This window comes from Miniopterus schreibersii (assembly GCF_964146895.1).
Source record: "Miniopterus schreibersii genome assembly, chromosome: 6".
NCBI lineage: Eukaryota > Metazoa > Chordata > Mammalia > Chiroptera > Miniopteridae > Miniopterus > Miniopterus schreibersii.
The window spans coordinates 24,987,802-25,013,981 of record NC_138107.1 but is presented as its reverse complement, the minus strand read 5'-3'; the positions used below and the strand labels follow the sequence as shown (position 1 = coordinate 25,013,981).

Genomic DNA, 26,180 nt, shown 5'->3' with positions numbered 1-26,180 from the left:
AGCATATGTAGAATAAGCACATAAATAACTACATTAAATTTATACAAATTTAAAATATTTAGTAGATATAAAGTATATGCACGTATGTGTATAATAAGTAATATATGCAAAAAACACCCATATGTAGGAGGGTACATGTGTGTTCTTTTTATGTTTTTTATTTTCTCTTTCCATCCACAGATTTTCTTCCTGACTTGCTTCACCACTTAGCACCCAGAGTCTGGCACATCGTAGGTACTCAGAAATATTTGTTGAATAAGTAATATGTGAACGAATGAAGCTGTAAGAGCAAAGAATTCTTTCCAATCTTAGTCACATCAGATCTTAAGTCTTACTGTGAAAAAACGAAAAGAGGGGTAAAAGCATGAGAAAGAAAGGAGTCCACGTGCTTCTCTCTACTCTGAAATTTCATGGACTTATAATGTCTCCTCCCAGAAAGAGGCTCACAGACTTCTGTTTGGTTTTTTATCTGGAAAGGGGAAAGAGGAAGACAAGAAAACCCCTGCTGTCCACTGTTGGTGCTACCCACGAATAAAAATTACAAATATTTTAGCAAAATGTTAATGATTTTCAAGTAGTGTAGCAAAAATCTAATGGGACATTCCTACATTTATTGTTGTTACAAACTTCTATTTCCTCCCGATGAGCACAATCCTGGTATCTTCAGAGTATATCTGTAGCATGTGCACTCCGTTAGTGATCTTCTGATCACTAAAAAGAAAGAGTGGGACATAGTTATAGGTGGACGCAGTAGAGGTTGGTGGTTGACAGCAGGGACTGTGAGGACTGCTTGGTTTCAAATCTCCACTCCACGTTCTGGGAGACGGTAGGCAAGTTATAGAACCTCACTTTGTTTCTGCTTCCTCCTTTGTAAAGTGGAGATAATAACAGTACCTAATTCACAGGGCTTCTTATGGGATCAAATAAGTTAGAGCATTTAAAGCCCTCAGAACAATGCCCAGCATATAGTAGACATTCAGTAAATGGTCAATAATCATATTCTTACTCTTTGTATCACTACTTTTGCCACCATCTCTGAATTAAGGCAGGTTTACTTCTAATACAGAATGGATACATTCCCATTAAGCACTAGCAAGGGCAAAAACAGAGACAGTGCACACGTAAGTAATAGCATGAAAAAGAAATATAGCAAGAGATGCATCATCGCTGTGAAAAGACATGATCGAAGGTCAGAATTCTAAGATTTTATGTCCTCTTGATAAACAGTTTTTCTTTCATTCCTATTCCTGGTAGAAAATATTCTTTCATATACCTTTTAAATAACTAATGATGATGATTACTCTTATTTCATCTTTCTTCATCTAAAAAATTTGGAGAACAGCTAACTACAATCTACTTTTTAATAACCCCTAGTCTTGTTAATTTAATTCAATGTAATCACAAGTAATATAATTCAATGATTTTCAAACCTTTTCCTTCAAAGGCTATTCATAGTACCCCGAGTTCTTCGAATTCCTTTACCTCATTGAAAAAGGCATTAAATTTTCCATGCTGTTTAACCGTATAACATAATACAATACCTTTAGCCCTTAAAAAAAGAAGAAAAACTTTCCCACGTGACTACACCTTCCCTGCTTATTTGTTCTTTATAAATATATGTATGTATTTCATTTGACAACTATTTATTAGTTTCTATTACGTGCCAGGCATTACACTAGAAACTAAGTTAAAAATAAGCAATAAAACAAAATAGGAAGCGAGCAAGACAAAGTCTCTGTTTTCATGAAGCCTAGAGTCTAGAGCAGGTTTGAAGCAATAAACAAAACATGTGATATTTCAATTACAAATTGAGATCATTGTTATACCAGAAATAAATGGAGACCCTGAGAAAGAATCATGAGATTGGGTAGTAGGGAGGGTGAGGGCTATGTTAGGCCATTTACAGAGGCCTCTCTGAGGAAGCAGCACAGGCAACTCTCGCAGGAAGAAAAGGAAACAGCCATTGAAATTGCTGGGCGAGGAGCACATTCCAGGTGGAAAGACCCTGCACAGGTCACTGGGTCTGCACCTGGACACTGGTGAACAAGGGGGGACTGGCGTGAGAAGGGCTTGGAGGGGCAGGTATAGGTCCGATCATGCAGTGGTGTTGATTGGGATGTTCTTAATGTGGAACCAGACACTGTTAAAAGGGATTTAAATGAGGAGCTAGCTATGTTTCAAAAGATAACCCTGGTTTCTGCTTGGGGAATTTATGGAAAGGGGATATGAGTAAAATAAGAAGACAACCAAGCAGGATATTAGTGTAATCCAAGCAAGAGAGATTTGTGGCTTAGTCTTAAGTGTTGGCAATGAGGGTGCAGGAACTAGATGAAAGATGCTTAGGAGGTAGAAATGACAAAACTTGACAATGGATTAGATTGAAAAGGGAGGAATCGTGCATGACTTAAATTTCTGCCTCAAATATTAGATGATAGCTCCATTTACTGAGAAGGAAAAACTAGAGAATTACCAGGAGTTCTGTCTTGATCAGGTTAATTTCATGATATTTATGTGACACCCCAATGGAGATGCTAAATAGCATTTGATTATACTGATGTGAAACTGCTATATAAATGAGCCAAAGATGGTTTCTGTGTATTGGCCCCTAGGTCTTTTATTTCTTCACTGCAGGCTGAGACCCATTGGTTCAAAAGCCCGACAGGGAAAAAATTAAATTTTTACATGTCCATTTATTTTTAAAATAGGCCAAACAAGCAGATTTTTTTAGCCATTTAGCGTCTGCCTTTTTTGCATACCTCTGCAAGTCTCCCCCTACATCTGTTAGCAATAGCTAAACCCAGGCCATAAAGACCACAAGCCACTGCTGCCCTCTGAGTTCTCTGACCCAGAGACTGCAAGCCATGCAGCTCAGCGACTTTGCCTACATACAGAAGCCCCCTCTCCAATCCCCCTCTCCCAGGAGTCCCCGTGCCCTCCTCCATCCACTTCTGAGTCCCTGCCCAGAACCCTTGTCTCTGAACAGGCTCCTGCTATGAGGGACTGTCCCCAGTGAACCAATCAAAGCAGCTCCCAACAAAATGTGTGTATGCTGTTGCCACCTAGTGGTCAAATCTTTTTCTTTGATCAGCCCCAAAATCTCTTGAACCCCATGTAGAAGCTAGAAGAATTGACTTCAGATGACTACATGGGAATAATTAGCATAGCGATGGCATTAAGGCCATGAGAATCTATGATACTATTTCAGGAGAAGAGCACAGAAATAAGGCAAGAAGGCTCAGGACTAAACCTGAAGTTTCAAAATATGAGCTCTAGTAAAGAGAAAAAACATGCAACTTCATCCATTTCTCCTCATATTCTATAACTCAGGCCAGACACTGGTTCCTTTAGGACAAAACCCTGTCTCCTCCTCTGATGAGCCAAGCTGGTCAGAATGAATGCCCTCTTCTCTGCCCCTAGGTTTGTCTATGTTATTGCTCTACCACATTTACTGGAAGTATCTAGCTATTTGTCTGCCTCCACATGAGGCTATCCTCCAAGATAAAACATGTGTTCATCTCCAGATTCCAGGGATACACCATAAAGATTGCTAAGCTAAAATATTCTGAATGGCTGACTGAACAAATGAATGAATTATACAATCTGGCTGTGTTAGAATGGGCTGGTGATGTGGTGATGGACGTCTTCAGGTGGCTGAAGAACATTAGGTCGTCTTTGTTTTTGTGATGATGGTACTCTATCCACTCCTCTTTCTCAATCTGAAGTTACATTCTGCTCGCACCCTAAATAAAGACATTGGGACACTGGGCTTACATGTATTGTGCCACAGGAACCATATGTAGAAATAATGGAACAATGGGAAAGTGTTTCAAGTAATTAGAAAGGCAGTTAGTTCCATACAAATTCAAGATGGCATATTATTATATTAATTTGGGTTTACTTCTTTAAAAAATTTTTAAATAAAGGGAAAAAGTGGCATTTTAGGTCAAGTTGTATAAGATCTGAATTTGAGTCACCCCTAAGGCAATTCTTTATCCTTGATTAGATCTTTTTTTTGATTTTATCTTTTTTGTGATTTTAGTGCAGTTGCTTTTGATTTTCATTGAAGGGAGCAAGGCTGGTCCCAGAAGGTTATGGTTGTGTTATAGCATTGCTTCCATGTATTTTTTACTAAGACACATGTTCATCATTCACAATTTGGTCTTTGAAAACAAAAATTAACTAATATTGGAGAAGCCTGTAACCTCTCTATCACCGTATTTAATGGCTTAGGTAAAAACAAGCATTCATAAATACTTCATAGCAAAAAGTAAATAAATGGAATGCATAAAATGTCATGGAGGCTAACTGAGTAATATAAAGTTATATCTACAAAATGTTTCTGACATGTGGTGGAACAATATCCTCTACATTCTTAACTGTGAAGCAGAATTGGTTGTAAGACATAGTTAATGAAAGCTCTTTTAGTATAAAAGGTAAATAATCAAAACAATTTTTGGTTATTGATTCTGAGAAGCATCCTGATTTCAAAATTTGAAATGTGTGTCTTACAATTGATTTTTTTTAAAATATGTTTTTATTTACTTTTTAGAGAAACAGGAAGGGAGAGGGAGAGAGAGGTAGAAACGTCGATGAAAGATAAATATCAGTCAACTGCCCCCTGCATGCCCCCTCCTGGGGATCCAGCGGGCAACCTGGGCATGTGTCTTGGCCAGGCATAGAACCGGTGACCTCTAGGTACAGGGGACAACACACAACCCACTGAGCCACACCAGCCGGGCTACAAGTGATTTTTTAAAACTTTTGTGTACAGCGAATAACTGAACTGAATCAATTTCTATGGCTGGGAGGAATGGTTAATGAATGTTTTAGAATTCTCTATTTATGTTATGTAATTATCTATGATTATATAACTGTAGATAATTACATATTAACTTACATAAACATATGTTTTGACTTATTGATCTATTTGAAAATACTGACCGAGGTTGGTTCCTCCTTTGAGATATAAACAAGTAAAATTAGAGATTTCAGTATGAAAACCCAACACACCAATTTATTATTGTTGCTATCAGTAAACATATATTCACAATAAGCTCTCATTTACAGAATGCTTTCACAGTCATTTCTCAGTGATCCTATTTTATCATTAGATCTATAACAGTAATGGCTATAAAGGCAATAGTGGCTGCACATTTAAATACTTACCATATGTACTCATTTTCTTCCTGTTCTTTCTTATAAAAGTCAGGCAGGAAGGAGTCCAAATACCTAATAAATCTTTCTGATTGTGTAGGTGAACGAAGTGTGATTTTTTTTGGAAGGTAAAGATGCTATTATGGTTGCCAAGGAGCCTCAGAAACTTTTCTGAACATATTCAAAAGCCAAATTACAAAGGCCATATTCTTTACAACTCTGTAAGTTAAAGAAATCAGAATAATTATCTTCTCAATAATGGACAGATCAATAACTGTATGGTGGCATCTCTCTATAATTCCCAAGTGCTATACTATACATTCATATACAAAAAGAATGCCCAGATACATTTTTTGTTTTCTTATGTAACAAATGACCTTCTAGAGTTAAGAAGGAGTTGGTGTATTTTTTTAACCCCAAAATGCAACGCAGGAGAACAAAGGTAGCTGTTGTCTGAGGGAAAGACACGTCCTGTGTCTATCTGGCCCTTCCTACTCCTCTGGATCTGGGAGGGCTCTCAGCACAAACTGATTTAAGGCACTTGGTGCTCTGGAAGCTTTTTAGTGTTTAGTGTAGGAAAGAATACCTCTGTTCATAGCACTGCACGCTCGTTCACATAGCATTCCTGTAATTGGAAGCTATCGAAAGGACAGATTGCCACTGTGTGAAAATATGGATGTTTTCTACAAGAATTGCCCACGATCATGCCATTATTGGGTAAGTGGACATGGCTCTAAGCCCTGTGCGTGGACCATTGTACCTTCCAAACAGCCTCCCAAATAGGTGTTATGGTTAAGGAGGCTGAGGCTCAGAGAGATCAAATAACTTTCCATAACCATACAACTTGTAAATGTTAAACACAACAAAATCACAGGAAACTGTTCAAAGCATTACAATGTGTGTGTTTATTGGAAGAACTATAAGGGATTCTTAACATCATCACAATCATCAGCCTAAACAGCACAGTTCTACTTACCTGGTTATATAAAGAAAGGGTGATCCATTCTTAAATGAGTTGGAAACAAAAAGTTAAACTTTTTTTTTTCTCCTGCCAAATATTTCTGAACATTTACTGCACTATTATACTTCATAAGAGTCCAAGAGGGGATGTAATTTTCCTAACAATTTGACCACTGATCTCCCCTCTGTCCCCTTCTACATACTACAGTATCTTGTGGGGATAGCACTCCAGGAAATGCCATGGAAAATACTGACATGAATATTCTAGGGTTATCCATTGCCAATGCCAAATCTCCATGGATTACTCAAATACCATATTTCCTTCATGAAAACTTTTTCCCTAGTCCCCAGAAGAAAGCTTTTCAAATTTTTTTTGAAATTTCTGATATAAAGCAGTTAGCTTGTGATGCATCCTGTAATTAAAGGTTTTTAAATTACATATATCAAAATATATATACATATATATTTATGTGTGTATGTCTACTATTAGAATACACATACACACACACACCAGAATTTACACATTCAAAATGAACTCTTTTTAGTGGCCACCATGGGGAGCCATGCATCACCTAAATAATTTTTAAAATTCCTTTTTGGAGTTGGCTTTAAAGACTTACATTTTAGTATCCTCATGATGTTCTTATCCACAAGATCGAAGAATTTCTGGAAAGAACCAAAACTATTTGGAACAAGTTAAAATGGAAACTATCAAGGAATGAAACTGATTTTCTTGTGAGGCTTAGAAATTGCTTCTGTCTAATATATATTAGGTATATATATTAGAATATGATGACATTGTTTAAATAGGGACGAGGCTGATTGTTAGGTAGGAAGTTAGACATAAGTGGCTGGGGGAAGGCCTGCCCTGGGGTCCCTCCAGGATGCAGACCAACATTGCCTTCACACCACCTCTCTGTGGGCAGCCCAGCAGCAGGCAGCTCAGGACCAGCCGGTTCTTGGTGCAGTCTCACCAAGGAAAATAACGTGACCCCAATGCAACCTTGCTAGGGCCCTGGACTAATTATAATTTGCGGTTATGACACCCCCCCCCCCCAAGGGGTTTTCTCTATGCATTATGGGAAAGGGCATGTGCAGAAGAAATACAATTATATAATCCTTTTCTGTCAATCATCCCTGAATGCAAATGAAAATCTCCACCCAGAAAGTCCCTCATTTAAACCATATAACCCAGGAGTTTGGGGCCATTGTCTTTCTCAACTGGTCCTCTCCTCATTTGAAGTGTACTTTCAATAAGTCCCACTTTGCTTTACTTCCATTTTCACTGACCTTAAAATCTTTTCTGTGGCCACGAGAACTGAGGTTCCAGCTGACAACCCCAATCAGTAACAGGTTTCACTTCAGGCAGACCTGGATTTGAATCAAGCCATTTACAGACAAGTTACCTAATCTCTCCAACTCTCAGTTTCCTCATCTAGAAAGTTATTGAATTGAGAAAATTAAACGTGACAATGCAAAGAATGCACTTGGCCTAATGTCTGGTAGAGCCTTCATTTAAATGGTGACAATGTATTTGATAAATAGAATTTAAACATCATAATGTTTTAAATGTGTGGAAGCATTGCTTTGCCTTGATCTCTAACTGTCTTTGCATAAAACTGTTAGTATTCCTCCACCAGCCCTTTAGGCAATATTTATCAAACATATCCTTAGCACAGACCACTCTGCCAGAGATTAGGGACACAGAGATGAAATAGATAAATTGTGTTCTGAAAAGCTTATGGCTGATTGGAGAAATGAAGCTCATACCATGTTATAATACAGTGAGAGGAAAGAATCCCAAGATAGATAGAACTCTGCAGAAACTTAGAGAGTAAGAGGCTGATGCTGACAAGGACCAAGAAAGCCTTTATGCTACAGAGCAATAAAAGAAAAATTAGGGGATGGGTGGGGTCTCAAGTGGAAATGTATAGAAAGAGATGCTTTAAATAATAGAAACACTAATAAGCCAAAGAATAGAAGCCCAAAAGTACAGGGTATTTTCAGGGAAGTGCAATTGGTTCTGTTGGTTTACAGTTTCAAGTGCTTAAAAGAAGTCACAAATAGAATGTAGATTCCAGACAGACTTGTGAGACCTGAAATGTTGAGTGAATAAAAATGGACCATATATTTATACATATATATGTATGCAGTGGTGAGCCACTCAGAGTCTTAAGCACTGGAGTGCACAGGAAAGAAGAAAGGACACACTGGTGGTGGAACACTGGGAGCATAGGGGACTTTTTTGAAGTTGTTTCTTTATCAAGCACAAGAATGTAACAGATTTTATACTTTTGGTGGGGGAGGTGTGATTTGGGGCCTGCTAATGGAGATAACCAAGGTTAGAGGCTTTGAATCATTACCTGAAGGAATCCTAAAGAGAGCTTGTCTAGGAAAGTGGCAACAAAGATGCAAAGGCAGGAATGAGTAGGAAAGGCCTGACAAGAGCTAAGTCTATTGTTCTATTTTCTGTCTTTGCCATCTTTCTTTAGCATGTTCTACTTGGCCAAGTCTACAATTTGGTTTTTTTTGGTTTTTTTTTTTTTTTGGTTTTTTTAAACATATCTTTATTGATTTCAGACAGAGGAAGGGAGAGGGAGAGAGATAGATAGAAACATCAATGACGAGGGAGTCATTGATCGGCTGCAGCCCACAACCCGGGCATGTGCCCTGACCAGGAATCGAACCCTGATCGCCTGGATCCTAGGTCGATGCTCAACAGCTGAGCCACGCCCGGCTGGGCAAGCCTACAATTTATATAACAACTTACCTGATCCCTGGTATGTCTGTTAAAGGAAAGTTTTATTCACATCATTTGTCTTCAATGACACTGACAATGAGTGAATTCAGTTCAGCAAACAAGGGGGAAAATTATTCTTTGGTTTTTATAGGGCTGTTGGTCGTTCTTAGGATAATTGAGTAAGTCATTTGGGGTCAATGGCTGACTATTTGACTATTAGACAGTCATGAATAATAAAAATGGGGTCCTTAATGGTAAAAATTCAAACTCAGTAAGCATCCAATAGTCTTCAGTGACATATAAGGAAGTAGGACATTGTGCAACTAATGTAATGTTTTCACATGTTGACTTGGTTCTTAAGTGTTGGGTTAAACATTGTAAATGAAAATTTATTCAAGTTACTGGAGTCTGTTATAGTTAACATCTTAAATGACTAAAGGTTATTCTCCTACAGCACTTCACTTAATATATTTTTGAACTTTTTATGGAAATGTTTAACCTTACACTGAAGTAGAGAGATACAGTATAATGAACACTATTTATCCTTTACTCTGCTCCAATAATTATCCATATTTCTTCAAAGATTGTCAAATTTTTTATTATCTCTCATACTTTTTTATTGGAATATTTTTAATCAAACATTTAATGTGTAAATAGTATGCATTTCTAACTGATAAGAACTGTTTTTGACATAATGAGCATGCATTTGTCAAATCATAGATCCTTAATATCATCTATTGCTCATCCCATATACACATGTCTCCAATTATTTCCAAGATATTCCTTTATAATTAGTTTGTTCAAATCAGTATCCAAACAAAGTCCACACATCACTTTTGGTTATTGTATCTGCCACAGTCCTCCCTTCATCTTTTCTTGTCATTTATTTTTTGGAAAAACAAATTTCACTTCATATTTTATAACCAGGCTGCCACACTATTTTCTACTTCTAAAGTAAAACCATAATTTATTCAATATTTATTCAACTACTGCATAATGAATAATTGCTATGTTATGTACAGGACAACGTACTGGTGTTGATCATGATTCAGAGATGTCCTACTGCTAGGACTTTACAATCTGGTGGAAAATGAAAAATAGTAATGCACAAATATAATAACAACAACATGGTAGAAGTTAAGTGGTATAAGATGCTATAGTTCTAAAAGCAGAAGCGTGGCTTAGAAGATAAAGAGAACCTTTTTAGAGAAGTTGGCATGTCACATAGATGGCTTAGAGTGACCAACAACTCAAGAGGCAGTTGGGTTTTAAGAAAGGAAAAAGGAGAAATTACATTACATAATGAAAAAACTTCAACAATAATAATAATAATAAAAAGAACAGAAATCTTAGAGGTAAAGGAAGTAAGAGATACATTCAAGGGATTATAAATGAAATAATTCAGCTGAAGCAGGACATTTGTGAGAGACACATTAAGTAGGGGGGCAGAGGAGGAAGGATCTGAAATATCAGGCTAAATAGCCTGAACGTGTCGTGTAGAGCAGAGGGCCGTTAACTCCATTCATTTTTCCAAATACTGGAGATTCTTGACATGATGTAAACATAGATATTCTATTAGTAAGCAAAATGCATCATCTTATTTCACAAGGAAACTTTAAAACTGTTTATGCATTCCAATAGCAATCATTTTCAAGTATTTATAGCAAGTTGGCAAGATAATTTAATGTTTTATTTTGCCCAACAGCTATTGATGCTCCACTTAAAGGAACGCAAACGAACTAGAGCTGATTTAACCAACACACACTACCCAGCAGCTGAGAAACTTTCATAAAGCAAAGATTAATTGTTTGTGGCATAGTGTAAAACAACAACAACAATTCTACCATAGGAGAGATTGATGATGACGCCATTAGAGATAGATATACTAGCCCTGCAAACCTCAGACTTTACACTTTTCATCTACTATGAAAATGCAGTGAAGTTTATAATATGTGTGAGTTTTTTCCTTGGGGGAGGGTGGCCTATCAACAATAAATATATATTGACTCATAAATTTTCTCTTTACCAGCATAATGCTAATTGATTTTCATCATTAAAAGATCCTCAAATGACAGCTGAATTGTCAAAGCCTTCAAAGAAAGTATACATTGATCTTAATGTAGCTCAATTGGTAAGTATTTTTTTCTTACATGCTATTCTTTAATAAACAGTGATCAACGTATTCCATATCATAAAGATTTTAAAATATTTTTGAATGGCTGCATATACCAGAGCTTGTGCAAGACTTTTGAGGGAATAAAATTGTGCATAAGATGCTGTCCTGGTATTCCAGAGGCTTATATCTTAGTACAGATGATTAAACATATAGACATAGAAGTAAAATTATAGGCAGGATTGAAATAGAGCTGTCAAATTGCATTAAGTTAGGGACTTTTAGCTGCCATTTTGAATCAGATCATTTTTAGTGGTGGACACCAATCTCATATATTGTGGGATGTTTAGCATCATCATGGCCTCTACCCACTAGATACCAATAACACCTTCCTGTTGTGACAACCAAAGCTATCTCCAGATATTGCCAACTGTCCCCTGAGGACTGAGTGAAAAAACATCACTTGAAATTTTGAACCACTGTATTAGATGGAAAGCCCTATGTGTATTTTGCTAATGAATATAACTTCTAGTTGGGGAAATCCAGTAAAGTCCATAGAGGGAAGGGTAGCTGATGTGAGTAGGTTGAAAAGAGGAGGGAAATTCAGGACTAGAGAAGATAATGATAAAGTGGCTAAACTGATTATGGGAAACCAAGTGGATAAGTATTAATTATGTTTAAGAGTCATGTAGCATTGGGTGGATAGCAGAGAAAAACTGGTAAAGTAAAAAGCAATTAAATTATTGAAGTCCTCGGATATAAAATAAAGAGAGATGTTTTTCATTTTGTAGGGATGCCATTTGCACATGGAAGTAAAATGAATAAAGCATCATTTTGGAAATGTTAATATGGCAGTTCTGGGTAGAATGATTTAGACAAACAAGAAAGTTTATTTTAGGTCTGGGACTCAGTTAAGGACATAATTTGGCAGAAATTGGAGACTATATCTGTGAGAGATGTATATCCCAACATGGAATGAGAGAGGAAAAACTAATGAAGGAGTAAAGTCTGTAACTTGCTTCTGTGTTTGATCTCATAAATTGTTGAAATTGTTCTCTCATAATAGAGTTGACACTATGATAGAGCTGACTGGCAGATGTGCCCAGATTCTCTGGGACTCCATGAAGTGGAAAGTTATAACTGATGTTGCAGAGCTGTGAAAACAAAGATGATATTATTCTCAAAAAAAAACTCTCCAAGGACATAGAAACTAGAAACTTAAGAGTTTAAATAATCTTGTTCAATGAAAGTATTCAATTAAAATCCCAAGGGCTGGCACAGAAAAAGTGTTCACTCTTTGTCTGCTGAACAAAGATCTCCAAGATTAATATTTGTCCACATTAAGGTTCTCCCCACACAAGCAGACTTTTGAAAGTCTCCTCAGTGCCCTCATGCCTTTTGAGAGTTTTGATCTAAGTTTATCCTCATGATCCATTCACATCATGAAATATTAAGACAGGACAAAATTCAGTTTCATGTGATATGCAGCTATAATATTAGAACCTCTGAAAGCCCATCTAAAGGGTTAACATGTATACTTAGTACATTTACTCTTTTTTTGTTTGTTTTATTTTATTTTATTTTTAAATATTACAAATGTTCCTTTATCTCCCCAATGACCCATTCCACCTTGTCCCACCCCCCTCCTCAGTCCCTCTCCCCACCATTGTCCGTGTCCTTGGGTTGTGCATATATGCATATAAATTCTTTGGTTACTCTCTCCCCCTCCACCCACCTGCCCTCCTCCATCACTCTGACATTTGTCAGTCTGACCCATGCTTCCATGTCATTGAATCTATTCTGTCCATCAGTTTATTAAGTTCTTTAGATTCCACGTATAAGTGAGATCATGTGATGTTTATCTTTCTCTGCCTGGCTTATTTCACTTAGCATAATATTCTCCAGGTCCATCCATACTGTCCTAAAGGGTACAAGAACCTTCTTCTTTACAGTACATTTACTCTTGATTAGTAACTACACTGTTTGTTTGCTCTGAAAAGATTTCGTATCCCATTGAACATGAAAACCTCTCATGTACAGATGACATGGCATTAAAAATAGGGAGGAGAAGAAGCAACTGTGAAAGGGAAAGACATCACTTCCCCTTCACCCCCACATCTCCCATTCTTGCCCAAGTCACCTCTGACCTTAGATCCATGAAAGGGGCATTTTCTGAAATCACAGAGACCTATCCTTGGTTTGTCAACAGGCTAGTATATTTATTTTAGATATTCTTAAACTGCCATTTTGGGGGTTATGACACCAAAAAAAATTAAGATTGTGGTAGACACCAAAAAATTTAAATGCACTCTTTGAAAAACATGGATGCCGTGAAGCAACAAGAGATTAACTGGATAGGAAGAAGTGAACACCTAAGGAAACTGGTGGAAAAATTTAATCTCAGGCACAAAAATTCAGATTTCCTTAAATAAGCAAACTCTAGTTTTGTAAACAGGGAATTAAATATTGCTGGAAGTTCAAGAGAGGTTTGTTTGTTGGTTTTTTTACAGTGGCACGTCAGGTTTCAAACCACTCCGTTGAGGAACATTTCGGTTTATGAACGCCGTAGATCCGGCAGTAAGTGCTTCGGTTTTCGAACATACCTCGGAAGTCGAACATACCACACGGCTTCTGCTGAGGGCAAGATCCTGAGGCTCAGCTCTCGGCCTATGATCCCTCGGTTTTCCAACATTTCAGAACTCAAATGGTCTTCTGGAACAGATGACATTAGAAAACCGAGGTACCACTGTATTTCTGACAGTTAGATATAAAATAGATAATAATTGGAAGAAACTTGCATAAATGAAACAAGGTAAGAGGCTACTGTGGTAATGCAAATGTTCATCTATCAAAAGCAGTTTCTAAGTATTCACAGTATTAATAGCATTTTATTACATATAAATTAATGCTTACTTGAACTAGAGCAGTGACTTCAGAAATGGAAATGGTCCTACTGAATATTAATAAAATGATTAAACCAGCTCAGTGCCCATTTTTTCTTGAGGTTTTTATTCCTATGCTTATCAGAATTTACATATTTGAAACAAATCCATGGTTTTGGGATGCTTTCCTAAAATAAACTGCATTAAGAATCACGGGGAGAATTTTGCTAATAGTTGCCAATCAACTGCCTGTCAGTCTGTACCACGATGACATACTTTCCTGAGTTAAACAGCACCGAGTGGTAGAGATGAGGGGGAGGGAAGACGGCAGGGAGCCGAGCCACCCCCTCCAGGTTTGATCAAAGGCTCTATTTCTGTCAGTCACCAGAGAATTGAAATCCATCCCTGTCTCGAAAGAATGTTTTTAGTGAGCAAGAGTGTGTTCATTAAAAGAAATGAATGAACCAAATGGCCATGATTATTGATCATTTCTGCCCTTGTGGCTTTAGACTAGAAGTTGTTTTCAAGGGTCCCAAAAGCTATTTCCTTTTTTTTTCTTTCTTAATTTGACCTGTGGCATTGGTGGACGCAACCTATTCTAGCCACATTTGATCTGATCCATCAGACCACTGGGGGTGACTGTTAATGAATGAAGCAACTGCATTTGAAAGACTTTTTAATCCTTTTATGTAGTTTAAAATTTATATTGAACTAAATAAAAAGACAAAATCCCTAGACTGTTACAAAACTAAATTTTAGTCCCACTTCTGACTGTGACTTAAAGCATTACTCTAAAAAAATCTAAAAGATAAAAAAATCTTAAAATGTGATTGAAAAGTAAAATCTCTCAGTCATTCTCCTACCTTATCAACATAATATTCACCACTTGGAATTTTTAAAGTCATATTAATTACAATTATATGGGTTTTGGTATTTTATCTTAACTCTGTTAAGAGTTATAAATGAGTTTTCTTTTATGTGAGTTCTTTTCGGAAAGATAAGATGTTTAAACATAATCAGTGTTCAAATTCATCAATTTTAAACACTTGATTAATATTAAAAATGTATCTCAATCTATAAATTAATTTATACCCTTTTTATAAAGCATTGTTCCTGGCCTCTGGGTTTCCCTTCCTCATGCTAATATTTGGCAAGCATTTGTTCATACACCTATTAGGTGTTCCCTGCAATGCAAGGGACTGGGCACATGGATGGGGGTGTATACGACAGAGCTCCCCATTCTCAAGGAGTTGACAGTCTAGAAGAGGAGTAACAATTAAACTGGTACATGCAGAAAATGTAAAAAGTACTACCATAGAGATGAGCACTTAGGAGAATACATAAGTCAGAGTAAAGGTTTTGCATTATAATGTTTTGGTTTTTTTTTCTTTTTCCAGTATATTTAAAATCCTAACAAAAACCTTAGAAGTTTCCTATGAAGCATGTTAGTGTGAACATGTGGCTTCTATAAACTGTTAAATGCTCTCACAGTATCTAAAGAGCTCAAAGGGATCTGCAGTAACTACTAGTTTCAGTTACATAAATTTGTCAAATATTTTCCATATTTTGACATTACTAAGAAATCTTTTCAAACCTACCACATTTTGTTTTGGGAGTATCTTTCCAAGTCAAAATTCTTGTGTTTTTCCCACTCTGTTTCTCTCCCAATTTTCCCCTAAATAAGTCCAGAAGCATTTATTTTCTTTGGCTGGTAAATATGATTTATCGGCTTTTGGAAGAAAAAAATAAAAAAAGAAACACTGAAAAACCTGTGGTGCATTTTCCGCTTCAGTAAATGGGTCACACTTTGTCAAATTCTGAATATATTAAGCTTTCGTGAAGTTCTGTTTTTCTCAAATACTGGGTTGCTGCATTGGATATCAAAGGGCAATTTATTTTGTTCTAAGTAGGCTTTTACTCAGTTCATTTTTTTTTTTACCTCAAATCATGAATACTTCAGAAAAGATAAATCAGATAAATTAGAATGTTTAAAGAAGGAGGATATTGGTTTTCATTTATATTTTGGCAATTGCATGCTGCCCTTCATCTTTGGAGATGGTTATTGCAAACTAAGATTCGTAAGATACTGATTTGTTAATTTTCTCGTGGCAGTGATGAATTTGAGGTGATCCATCTCTGAGAAAAATGGCCCTGTCGGAAAGTGGATTCTACAAACAGGAAGATCAAAATTTGCCATCCTTATAGGGACTGAACCTAAGTCCCGGGCACAAACACATACAACTGCATACAAATAAAGGCAGAAAATAGATATAATCAAGACTATGCCATTCACAATTGACTGCTTAAATGTTTTTAAATTGACCTGAACATTTACTTTTTGATTCTGAACTATTTTTCAAAATTGTCTTGCTATAACCTTATTTGTTAGGATGAGCTAATGTCATTCTCAACTAAAATGATAAAATGCGACATGTACACATTCAAATTCAAGAAATATTTTTGTTCTAGTAAAGTGCCCAGTGCAATGTCTGAAATACCATAAGTGCTCATTAAATATTTTCGTCTTCCTTTTCTCCATTTATCATGATAAATTATTTTAAGTTGGCTTAATTCTCACCTCGTACTGGAATGAAACAAATTGCACCTAGCCCACTCTTTTCCAAAGATCATTTGCTATTAAAATAATATTTACCAACTACTAGGTATGTTAAACTATATTTTAACTCACAAATGTATCCTGGTCATATGTTACTTGGTACTGATCTTTTCATAAACATAGTCATTCCTATTTTCTTTTAGAACATTTTCATAATGCTGAAAACAACAGCAACAGCACTATTAAAGGAATAAATAAGCATGTAAGTGGGCCTCAATTCCTTCATCCTGGAACCAACTTTCCCTTCTCTGTTAACACCTATTTCCATGTCTTTCTCAAATCCTGTATTTACATCTCAAGAGAGTTTCATAGTCCTTGAACCAATTATCAGGTGGGTGCTCCTGTTGATTGATTTATGGCTTTCTTCTCTCCTCTAGTTTCAATCAAATGATCATCCCTGAGCAACAAACATTTGAGAAAAACTCAGAACTCAGACATACATTCTGACAATTTGTGCTTTTTCCCTACAACCACCATCCTAGATTCAGGTCTCAATTGCTTCACACTTAAGTTGTTGACAAAACAAATCACTCTCTTACCTCCCTGCCTCCAATCTCATTTCACCTGATTGCCCTACTGACAGAAAGCCTTACAAACATTTCTGCCATATTATTGCTCCCAGATTAAAATTTTAAATGATCTCCCATTTCTATCAAATCAAAATTCCCCAGTGTGACATTCTAACTAACTCATCTTTGAATTACCACAGTATATTGCTTGTCACAACTCAACAGATAGCCCTGTACACAAAGTCAAAAGCACATATATTTGATATTTAAACTTATCTCAGCCACTACTTTTTTAAAAATGTTTTCTGACCCCGTCCCACCTGTCCCTGATGTGGGTTAGGCATACCCCCCCTCGTAGAGCACCTCCAGCAAATACGTCAGAGAATGAAACAAACTGTATTGTCCTTTTTTGCTTGTCTGTATCCCTCCGTTGGGATATAAGTTTCTTGCAGGCAGAAATATATCCTATTTGTCTTCCTTCCACCTTCTAGACTTGAATCAAATTTAACTTCTTTGAAAATAGTCAAATGTTCATCAAAGAAAGGGAGAGATGTGACTTGGGGCTCCCAATATGAAGCTGAAAATAATTTGTTTCTAAAGCAATATTGCCTCTCACTAAGGAGCCTAAAATGCTACAGAATCAAGAGACAAATAGGCAGCATATGCAGAATTCTGAAAGTATGACATACGGCTTCAGCACTCAACTCAGCCCCCAGGAACATGCACCAAACTCCAAGACATCATTATTTGGGACATTTTATGTCCTCTATAAAGAAAGCCCCAGTTCTTCCCTCTCAGTGATATGTTTAGATCTGTTCCCTGCTTGCCTCTCTTGCCACTGTGTCCTGACCACTCTCTGTCTCAATGTCTGAGGACCTCAAGACAGAAGAGAAAACCCATTCCATTAGTACCTATTCTAACACTCCTTCATTTTAGGCATCATTTCAGAATTTACTCTGCTTTGCAACCATACACTACACTGTTGCCATAATACAACCTTTCACTGCATGTGAGAAATTTCCCAAGAAGCCTTTCTCAGTAATGTACCTCTCGCTTGGTTTCAGGTACTTTCTTCCAAAGACAATCCTACTCACAGCGGAAGACGTTGGAACTGTTGGAACTGGGGACCTTCACCAGAAAGCACTCACTCTCTGTTTCAGCCCAACCTTTCATTCCTGATACCGACTTTGGCCCAAGTATGATCTTCAGTAACCAGACCCTACCATATATCTGTAAATTTTGAAAATAAACAAGTTTTTAAAATATGTACATGTCTACATTTCTTTCTACTACTCTGATTTTTTGCTGGCTAAATATAATGCTTAACAACTAATTCAAGAGGCAGGAATATGACAGTAAAAATGTATGAACTTTTCAATCACCATCTCATGTATATAAGTAGATAGTTTTGTTATCCCTTTGAGTTGACAGGAGTTGATTTTAAAATTTCCTACTGTTTTTAAATATGTATTGACCCACAAACCTGTAAATGGTTGAAAGTACTATTTGAGAGACACCATTAACTGAGGCATAGGGGTATGGAACCACTACAAGATTATATTTGACAAAGCAAGATCTGTAAAAATGTATTTCCACTGGCAGTAAGTAAAAATAATGTGGAATCTTACAAGGCAATTTGAAATTTATTAGATAAGACTTTCCAAAGAAGTAAGTTTTCAGTAATCCCTTTATCTTTATTTTCAAACACATTCATCTTTATTCACAGACTAGATGTGCTGGACTTTGAAATCCAGCTTTATAACATCCCAGTATTATTATTGATCACTTGTTTTTGGAACATGTAAATCTCTTTAAAACAAATGTAGACCTAATGCCCCAGGACCCATTTGCCCAGAGACTTAGTGAACTCCCTGAAGTCACTTCCAGGATCTGATTTTTTTAAAAAGGTTGTGTTTTTTTTTTCAAAATAAGACCATTTCTTCCCAAGGCATGTCTCTTAAATGAAAGCTGAATTGTGTATCTGTCTTGATTAGTCAGACCAGAGTCTTTTTCTTTTTTTTTTTGCTTTGCCACAAAACAAGAAGCTTAAAGAATGCCAATATTTAGTCTCCAGTTACATACGGTCATGAGGGTAGTGTAAGAATATATGCCAAATTAAGGATTGCAAAGCTGCCTAAAAGTGCTGTGTTGCTTAATGTTTGAGGCATGGTTTCTTCCCTGTTGGAAACAGCGAGGGCTCCTCTATTATGCTGATCGGTTCATTTTCCGCTTGGTTCCATGGTGGGAAATGTGAGCCTTGTTGATTTTGGAGATTCAGGTGAGAAAAGTTTAGATTAGAATAAATAAGTGAAAAAAAACCACACCTGCCCTGTCAAAGGACAACACATGAATATTAGTTTCTCTGTAATTGTGACTACAAGCAGGACAGTAAGGAAAATATTACCTCTGAAATTTCAAAGACATTAAATTATTGGGTTGATTAGAACCTCTTCAGAATTAGTAAGTTATTTTCCTCATCTTCACTGTTTTACAGATAAGACTTGATTGCTTGTGCTGATTAGATAAAATAAAAGAAAAATCTATATAAAAAATGAAATGTTTATGCATGCTCTACGTGTTGCCATGTAGAACCCTCATCTCTTTAATCAATGCTTTTCATATCAAAAAATTTGTTCAGGGCCAGGAACTAAGCAAGGGATCATAGAGGTGACTTCCTTCGGACTCGAGATTTCTCATTTTTACCATCTTCTGTGTGTATGTTATGCAGCTCCCTATTGACCTTCCATCTATTTTGATCCCAGAGATGCCACTAACCATCCCATAGCTCCTTGCAAATCAAGTCCCCATGGACACCCTCCATCCTTACCCTTGTTATAATGTTAAAGCCTATGTTCCAAAAAGCAAAAACAAAAACAAAAAAAGACATGCAATTCAATGAATTCTTGCATATTCAGGTTTACATACTGGCCCAGTTGATCAAGTAACCTCAAAACCCAATCTTAGGGGCATTCTTTTGGATCCAGCTGGTACATGCTAACTAATTTTTGCAGCTCCTTTGGATGTAGTCTCTTTCCTCCATCATGAGACTCAGCTTGTCTCCAGCCAGGTTATACTGAGATTTATCCCTAGTTCCGCAGTTATTGGCCTAACAGGCTGGAGAGGAGATAGGGCAGCTCCTGAAGGGGCATCTGTTGCCTTGTAGGTGAGGAAACTTTACAGTGTCTTTATTGGTGGGGGATATGCTATCCCTTAACAGAAAGGGGCAGTTTCTCTTGAAGGGAGATCTGAGTGTTACAACTCTAAAATTACATTTCACTTAATCTTTAAGAGGTAAATGTTATTGTTTCTACTTTGCGATGGTGAAATTTAGCTCAGAGACACTGATTTTCACAGAATCACACATCTTGTAAGTAACAGAGCTGGGACATTAATTCAAGTCAGTCTGGTTCCAGAGGCCATGTTGCTTCTCCAATAACAGCAGACTATAATTTATAGTCTAATTCAGCACAAGAACTTTGGAAATAAAAGATATTGCTTTAAATGTATAAGGTACAAGTATGAAAAATCTCAATGAAAAGGCATTAAATATTAATAATGCAATAGGCCCTTTAAGTCTATGTGTACAAAGATTTACTAGCAGAATAAATGAGAAATTAAAAAAAATAATTACCTAAGTAAGTGAGAAGGAATGAGTGATAGAAGTGAGAGTTGAAGAAAACTTCTCAAGGTATACATTTTCATACAGTTTTGGCTTTTGAATCATATGCGTATATTGGGTATCTTTAAAATAAAAGTAAGTTTTAAAATCTGAAAATAAATCTGGCAAATAAAAAAACTACACATGGAGTTTGGGAGGAAAGTAGCTAACAGCAATGAAATGATTGTGGCAAGCATTAAGTGACCCATTATTATTATACTTTTGATCCTTAAATCAAACTTTGTGCAAGTAATCCCACATTAAAGAGACCAGAAGTCTTAATGCAAAATAACTGACTGATTAAAATTTCAATATTTTTAAATCCCAAATTGATGGAATTTAGCTCACTTGCTCTTCAGCATTGTAAACAAAATGACTGAGTTCCTTAAGGACAGAGACAATGTTTTGTTCGATGTGCTGCTAAAATGAAATAGCATAAAGCAAAACAGACCAAAAAAAACAACCCTTCTGCCTTTATGAAGCTTATGTTCTAGTTGGAGAAACAAACAATAAGCAAATATATGTATATATAAATAAATAACTTAAGACATTTGAGAAAGAGCTACACATGTGGGGAAAAACCTAGTGTCAGTTATACAGATGCTAGCGGGTGCCCACTAAAAGAGCTGCAACTTCCTGAGCAGCAGGTGTACCTCAAAAGACTTATCTACATTAAGACTAGTAATTGTTTAACAAAAACACATCACATGAGAATCAAAGTACTTTCAGAATTCCTTTAAAAACAATCCTCTTCCCTGAAAATTGGCCACATTATGCATGGTGTGGCTCAGTGGTTGAGCATCGACCTAGGACCCAGGAGATCGGGGTTCGATTCCCGGTCGGGGCACATGCCCGGGTTGCGGGCCCGATCCCCAGTCGGGGGCGTGCAGGAGGCAGCCGATCAATGGCTCTCTCATCATTGATGTTTCTCTCTCTCTCTCCCTCTCCTTTCCTCTCTCTGAAGTCAGTAAAGATATATTTTTTTTAAAAAACAAAAAAAACTTGTTCTATATATAATGGTAGATTGAATTCTGGAACTTCTAGATGACCACCAAGTTAGAGAAAGCCATTTCCAAAATGAACAGCCCCTGATGCTACTGGGTTCAAAAAGGACCTCACAAACGGTAATATTTGTTGATTGATTGGTTCAGGAAGTGTTTTCCTTCAAACATGTTATAACTGCTTAAAGAACATCATTGCCCTGGCCAGTGTGGCTCCGTTGGTAGGAGCATCATCCTGTCTCATACACTGAAAAGTTTCAGGGTTCAATTCCTGCTCAGGACACATACCTAGATTTTGAGTTCAACCCCTGGCCAGGTCAGGGCACATGCAGGAGGCAATGGATCGATTTTTCTCTCACATCAATGTTTCTCTCTCTATCTCCTTTCCCCTCTCTCTAAAAATCAATGAAAATGTCCTCAGCCAAGGATTAAAAACAAGAACATCATTACTTGTTATTATGACTTTCTACTAAGGTTCAAATTCCTTCCTACTTTCAAAAACTCACCTATATGTATGTAGAGAACACTTTGATATGAAGCTATATGAAAATTGCTTAAAGAAAAAGAAAAGAAATAGCAAACTGATTTAAAATAGCACTACATTTCCTTAGAAAAGGTTGTGGTTTAGGGGGGGGAATTAGAATTTATTGTTTACCTTTAAAATTTTAATCTTATATGGTATTCTTGAAAATCCAAAGGTTGGGCAAAATAAAATTCTCTAATTATTTCTAGGAAACATGGAAATTAATGATTACCTAGTGTCTAGACATAGACAAACACTTCTTCATATAAATTCAATTTTATTTGTAGTTTTATAAGATATTAGCATTCATTTGGATACAGGTTGGTTTTTTTTTTGTTAAATTGCTTTACTTAATGAGGTGTGCTATGAACATGAAATTGCTGACACTAGATACTCAAAATAGATAAAAAATATGAGATTTCTTCAGTTAATAAGCTTTCAGAACAAAATAAATTAGCACTCTTTTTAATTTGTCATTTTAATATTTAATTCTAATCACATACTCTAGCTGTCTAACATATCAAAATAAATGTTGTTTCTAAGATATTGGAATGTTATACGGCACTGTTGCAACAAAATATTCAGAGGTAATTACTTTAATAATAGGTAGCATTTTAGAAAGAAGATCATCAAAATAAGATGATGGCTGAAACAATGAAATGGATAATCTGGAGGAAAGCATAGCTATCCTTCAAAATCAATTACCAGAATATTTGCAGACAGCCACACTGGTCACTGAGAAGGGTGCAATGAATCAATTTTTCGTGCATCAGTCTTCAATTCCAGGTATATAGACCTATAGAGAGTCTACAGTTTAAAATATAGTATGGGACCAGAGTTACTGTTTCTAAGTTTAAGACAAAACCCCACAGTTACATATATATAAATAGATAGGTTATATTTCTAATGTATTTTTAAATCCCAATAGTCCAATTATTTCTGGTGCAAATACTTAATTGCTTCACATCTGCATCTACATTCTCATTTCTCTTGTTTTAAATTCGCCCCAGCTGTCAATAAGCTTTGGTTGTGATCTCCTTCTTCTTTTCTGCACACATAAAAAAGAAAAACAAACAGCTACTCAATAAAATAACTTGTCCCTGGGAGTTAGAATAGCCATCGTAATATTGATAGTTTTAGTAGGTCCAGATCTTGCCTAACAAAAGAGATTATTCTAGAATGTTTTAAAATTTTCTCCACTTAAGTTGGGAAGTCAGGGAGGAAAGCTCCACTGGAAGATGCAGGGAGCTGGTCTCTTCTATGCCTGTTATCAAAGGGCTGAGTGAACTTTGCAAGACACTTGACTCCTGTGAGCCGCAGACTTCTCATTAATTTGCCTCTCAGCAGGGTTGTTAGGATCAAGCAAAAGGAAATAAGATAACAGGGGACACTTTACATGTTTAATATGTATAAGTTTATCATTCATATTTGGCCTTAGCAAATGCTAAGGATCCATTCTATATCAGTCAAATTAATTAAATTACTTGATCAGCTACAAATACTACAAAAATAGTTTAGGCTGTGGATGGCTTATAATGCAATAGCATTTTTAAACATATTTTTTAATCTCGTAACTGTTGTTATAACGTTCTTACTATAGGATCATCACATTCTAGTTTTCTAGCTAACTACTTGCCAGTAATCTTTCCCTCAACCCCATACACACGGCCATTGAGTTCAAGACGAAATACTACAGTAGTGTTATAATGTCCTAATCTTCCAGAAAGGCATTCAAATGGGGGAAGCTTTAGTGTATTTTAAAGGAAACAATAAATCGGGTCACATTCTTAAGCCATAAATATTTTGCACCTAAAACTCTCACCCTCATCCTATCCGTTTGACACTCGATGTTCCCGCTGCCAGTTTAGGGGACACAGGAACATAAACATTTGTCTATAGTCAACTCCTTTCAGGAAGAAAATGCCCTATTTAGACAGAAACATAATCTCTCCAACTCAGTATTCTGTTCTCTTAACAGAAATAAAAAGTGACATTTGGAGGAAAAAATGACTGTTACTCTTTATAACATGCCTGGAACAGCCCTAAGTGTCCTCTTCATAGACTTTTATGGATTAGTCAACTTTGAACTTATCCAACTGATTTTGTAAATGCTTGTGAAGAGAAAACAAAGCTGAACAGATTTGGGCTGTTTCTCCAATTTCTTTCTTTGATAGGTAATGTGTGTAGGCTATTATTATCAATCAGTAACATCTAGGGATTCAGTGATTCCCAAGGGGAAAGAGAGGGATGGCAGCAAAGTCTGAGGATGCAGCATTGTTGCTTTTTCCTTCATTTGTTCTTAGTTCTGATTTTTCATGTTTTAAATTTTGAATGATATCTACCTACCATTAATACGAGCAAAGAAGGTTCAGCAGACTCTTTGATAGGTAAAGTTCACCAAATAGTAAAATATACTTAGTGCTCACTATGAGCCATATACCATTAACTGCAGTAACTCACTTCATCTTGACATTAAGTATATGAAATATATTATCATTTTTGCTGTTGTTATTTCCTTTTTGAAGGTGGGAAAATTGAGGTTCCTCCAAGCTAACTTGCTCAAGTTCACTGAGTTAACCAAGGCCATGCTGCCCCTGGGGTCTGACTTTCTAACACTGATGCAAAATCCCAAGTTTGTGATTTTTAAAACAAAACAAAGCAAAAACTCCACTGTACCCTTTAAAGAAAATAAAGAAATATGATGCTCATGATGCCCCCATCTACAATGAAAATGCTAGTGGACTAAGTGGACCCCATCTCCCCATTTCTTTTATCTGGATGTAGCCCGAATGTCATTAATGCTCATTATAATTTAAGTGCTTCCCTGAAAGACTGAACAGGAAGACACTGAAGAGATGAAACTATGATCATTCCACAGAATAAAGCATTATATTTAATAAGAAGAAACAAAAATAAATTTCTTTATCTTGTAGTGAATTAAGATTGTCACACCAGGAAATCTTTGGAAACATTGTTATCCCTAGCAAGAAAGTTGAGAAAAGTAGCAGATTGTAAATCTATTCTGATAATCATCATGGCAGGTGAATTAACAGCTGAGTCAACCTGATTATTCTGTTTATCACCGGAATCAATAGTGACGTCTATGCTCCCCACCCTCCATCCCCATAAACAGGGGAGGTGGTGGGAAAAGGGGGTCCCAACGTGTTCAGTAAACAAGCACATCAAACTGGCTTCAAATCCTGATCTTGCTTTTAATATGCAATTGTGGGCAAATCATCATTTGGGAGCCTCAGTTTCTCTTGTTTAAAATAGGGCTAATGGTAATGATAAAGAAATGAGTGAAGTAATGTATCTAAAAGTGTCAAGCACCGTTTGTGGGTTAAAATCCTTCTGACAGGCATCAAAATAAATGGGATTATAAATTCACTTTATTATTTTTTGACAAGATGATGAATTAGCCATGTCATAGGCCAATTAATCTAGGAAACTGAGAGATGTCTTAAAACATCATGTGGTAAACTGCTTTAGTAGAAAAAGCCCAAGTATGACTGTTTGTTTGCAAGTTCAAGGGAAGAGTTTATACTATGGCTCTCTCTGGTGTCCATCTTCTGGTGGCAATTCTCTGGTATGCAATAGCTTTCCTCTAGTTCTTTGAGACACAAATTTTCATTATCCAGTAGAATTAACACTGGCCAGAGTCAAAGAACACCTTTATTTAGAGTTATGTACACTAAAAAGTAAACAATGAGGGTTTCTTATAGCTAAAGAAAGCAAGATTATAGTGACTACAAAAATAATAGTAAGGAGTGAGTGTAGGAAAAGCGGGAAGAAGTGTGGACAGTCAGAAATGCCTTAGTCTGATAGATGTGAGACCCGATTCGTCAGCTAAGTGCTGTAAAAATTGGCATATGATTTTGCACAATTAACATAATGTCTCTGGGCCACAGCTGCCTTATCTGAAAAACGAATGAAAAAGATTCACTAGGTTGAGTCTCAGGGTCTCTCAGGGTCTCAAGCATTCTTTGATTCTATTAAGTTTTGACCACAAGCTGTTGTAAGATT

The 26,180-nt window shown here is 36.5% G+C and overlaps 1 protein-coding gene across 2 annotated transcripts in view; it reads left to right on the top strand.

Moving 5' to 3' along the window:
* KHDRBS2 (KH RNA binding domain containing, signal transduction associated 2) overlaps positions 1 to 18,239 on the top strand; it is a 491,072-nt gene extending 472,833 nt beyond the window's left edge. Inside the window, exons 15-19 of one of the 2 annotated variants that reach the window (XR_013999025.1) lie at positions 181 to 234; positions 10,884 to 10,985; positions 13,478 to 13,707; positions 16,610 to 16,668; positions 18,040 to 18,234. The gene's annotated coding sequence lies outside the window, so the exon portion shown is untranslated. Of the gene's footprint in view, positions 1 to 180; positions 235 to 10,883; positions 10,986 to 13,477; positions 16,669 to 18,039 lie in introns of both variants that reach the window. The other variant, XR_013999024.1, reaches the window with a different exon arrangement.
* Positions 18,240 to 26,180: the final 7,941 nt, after the last annotated feature.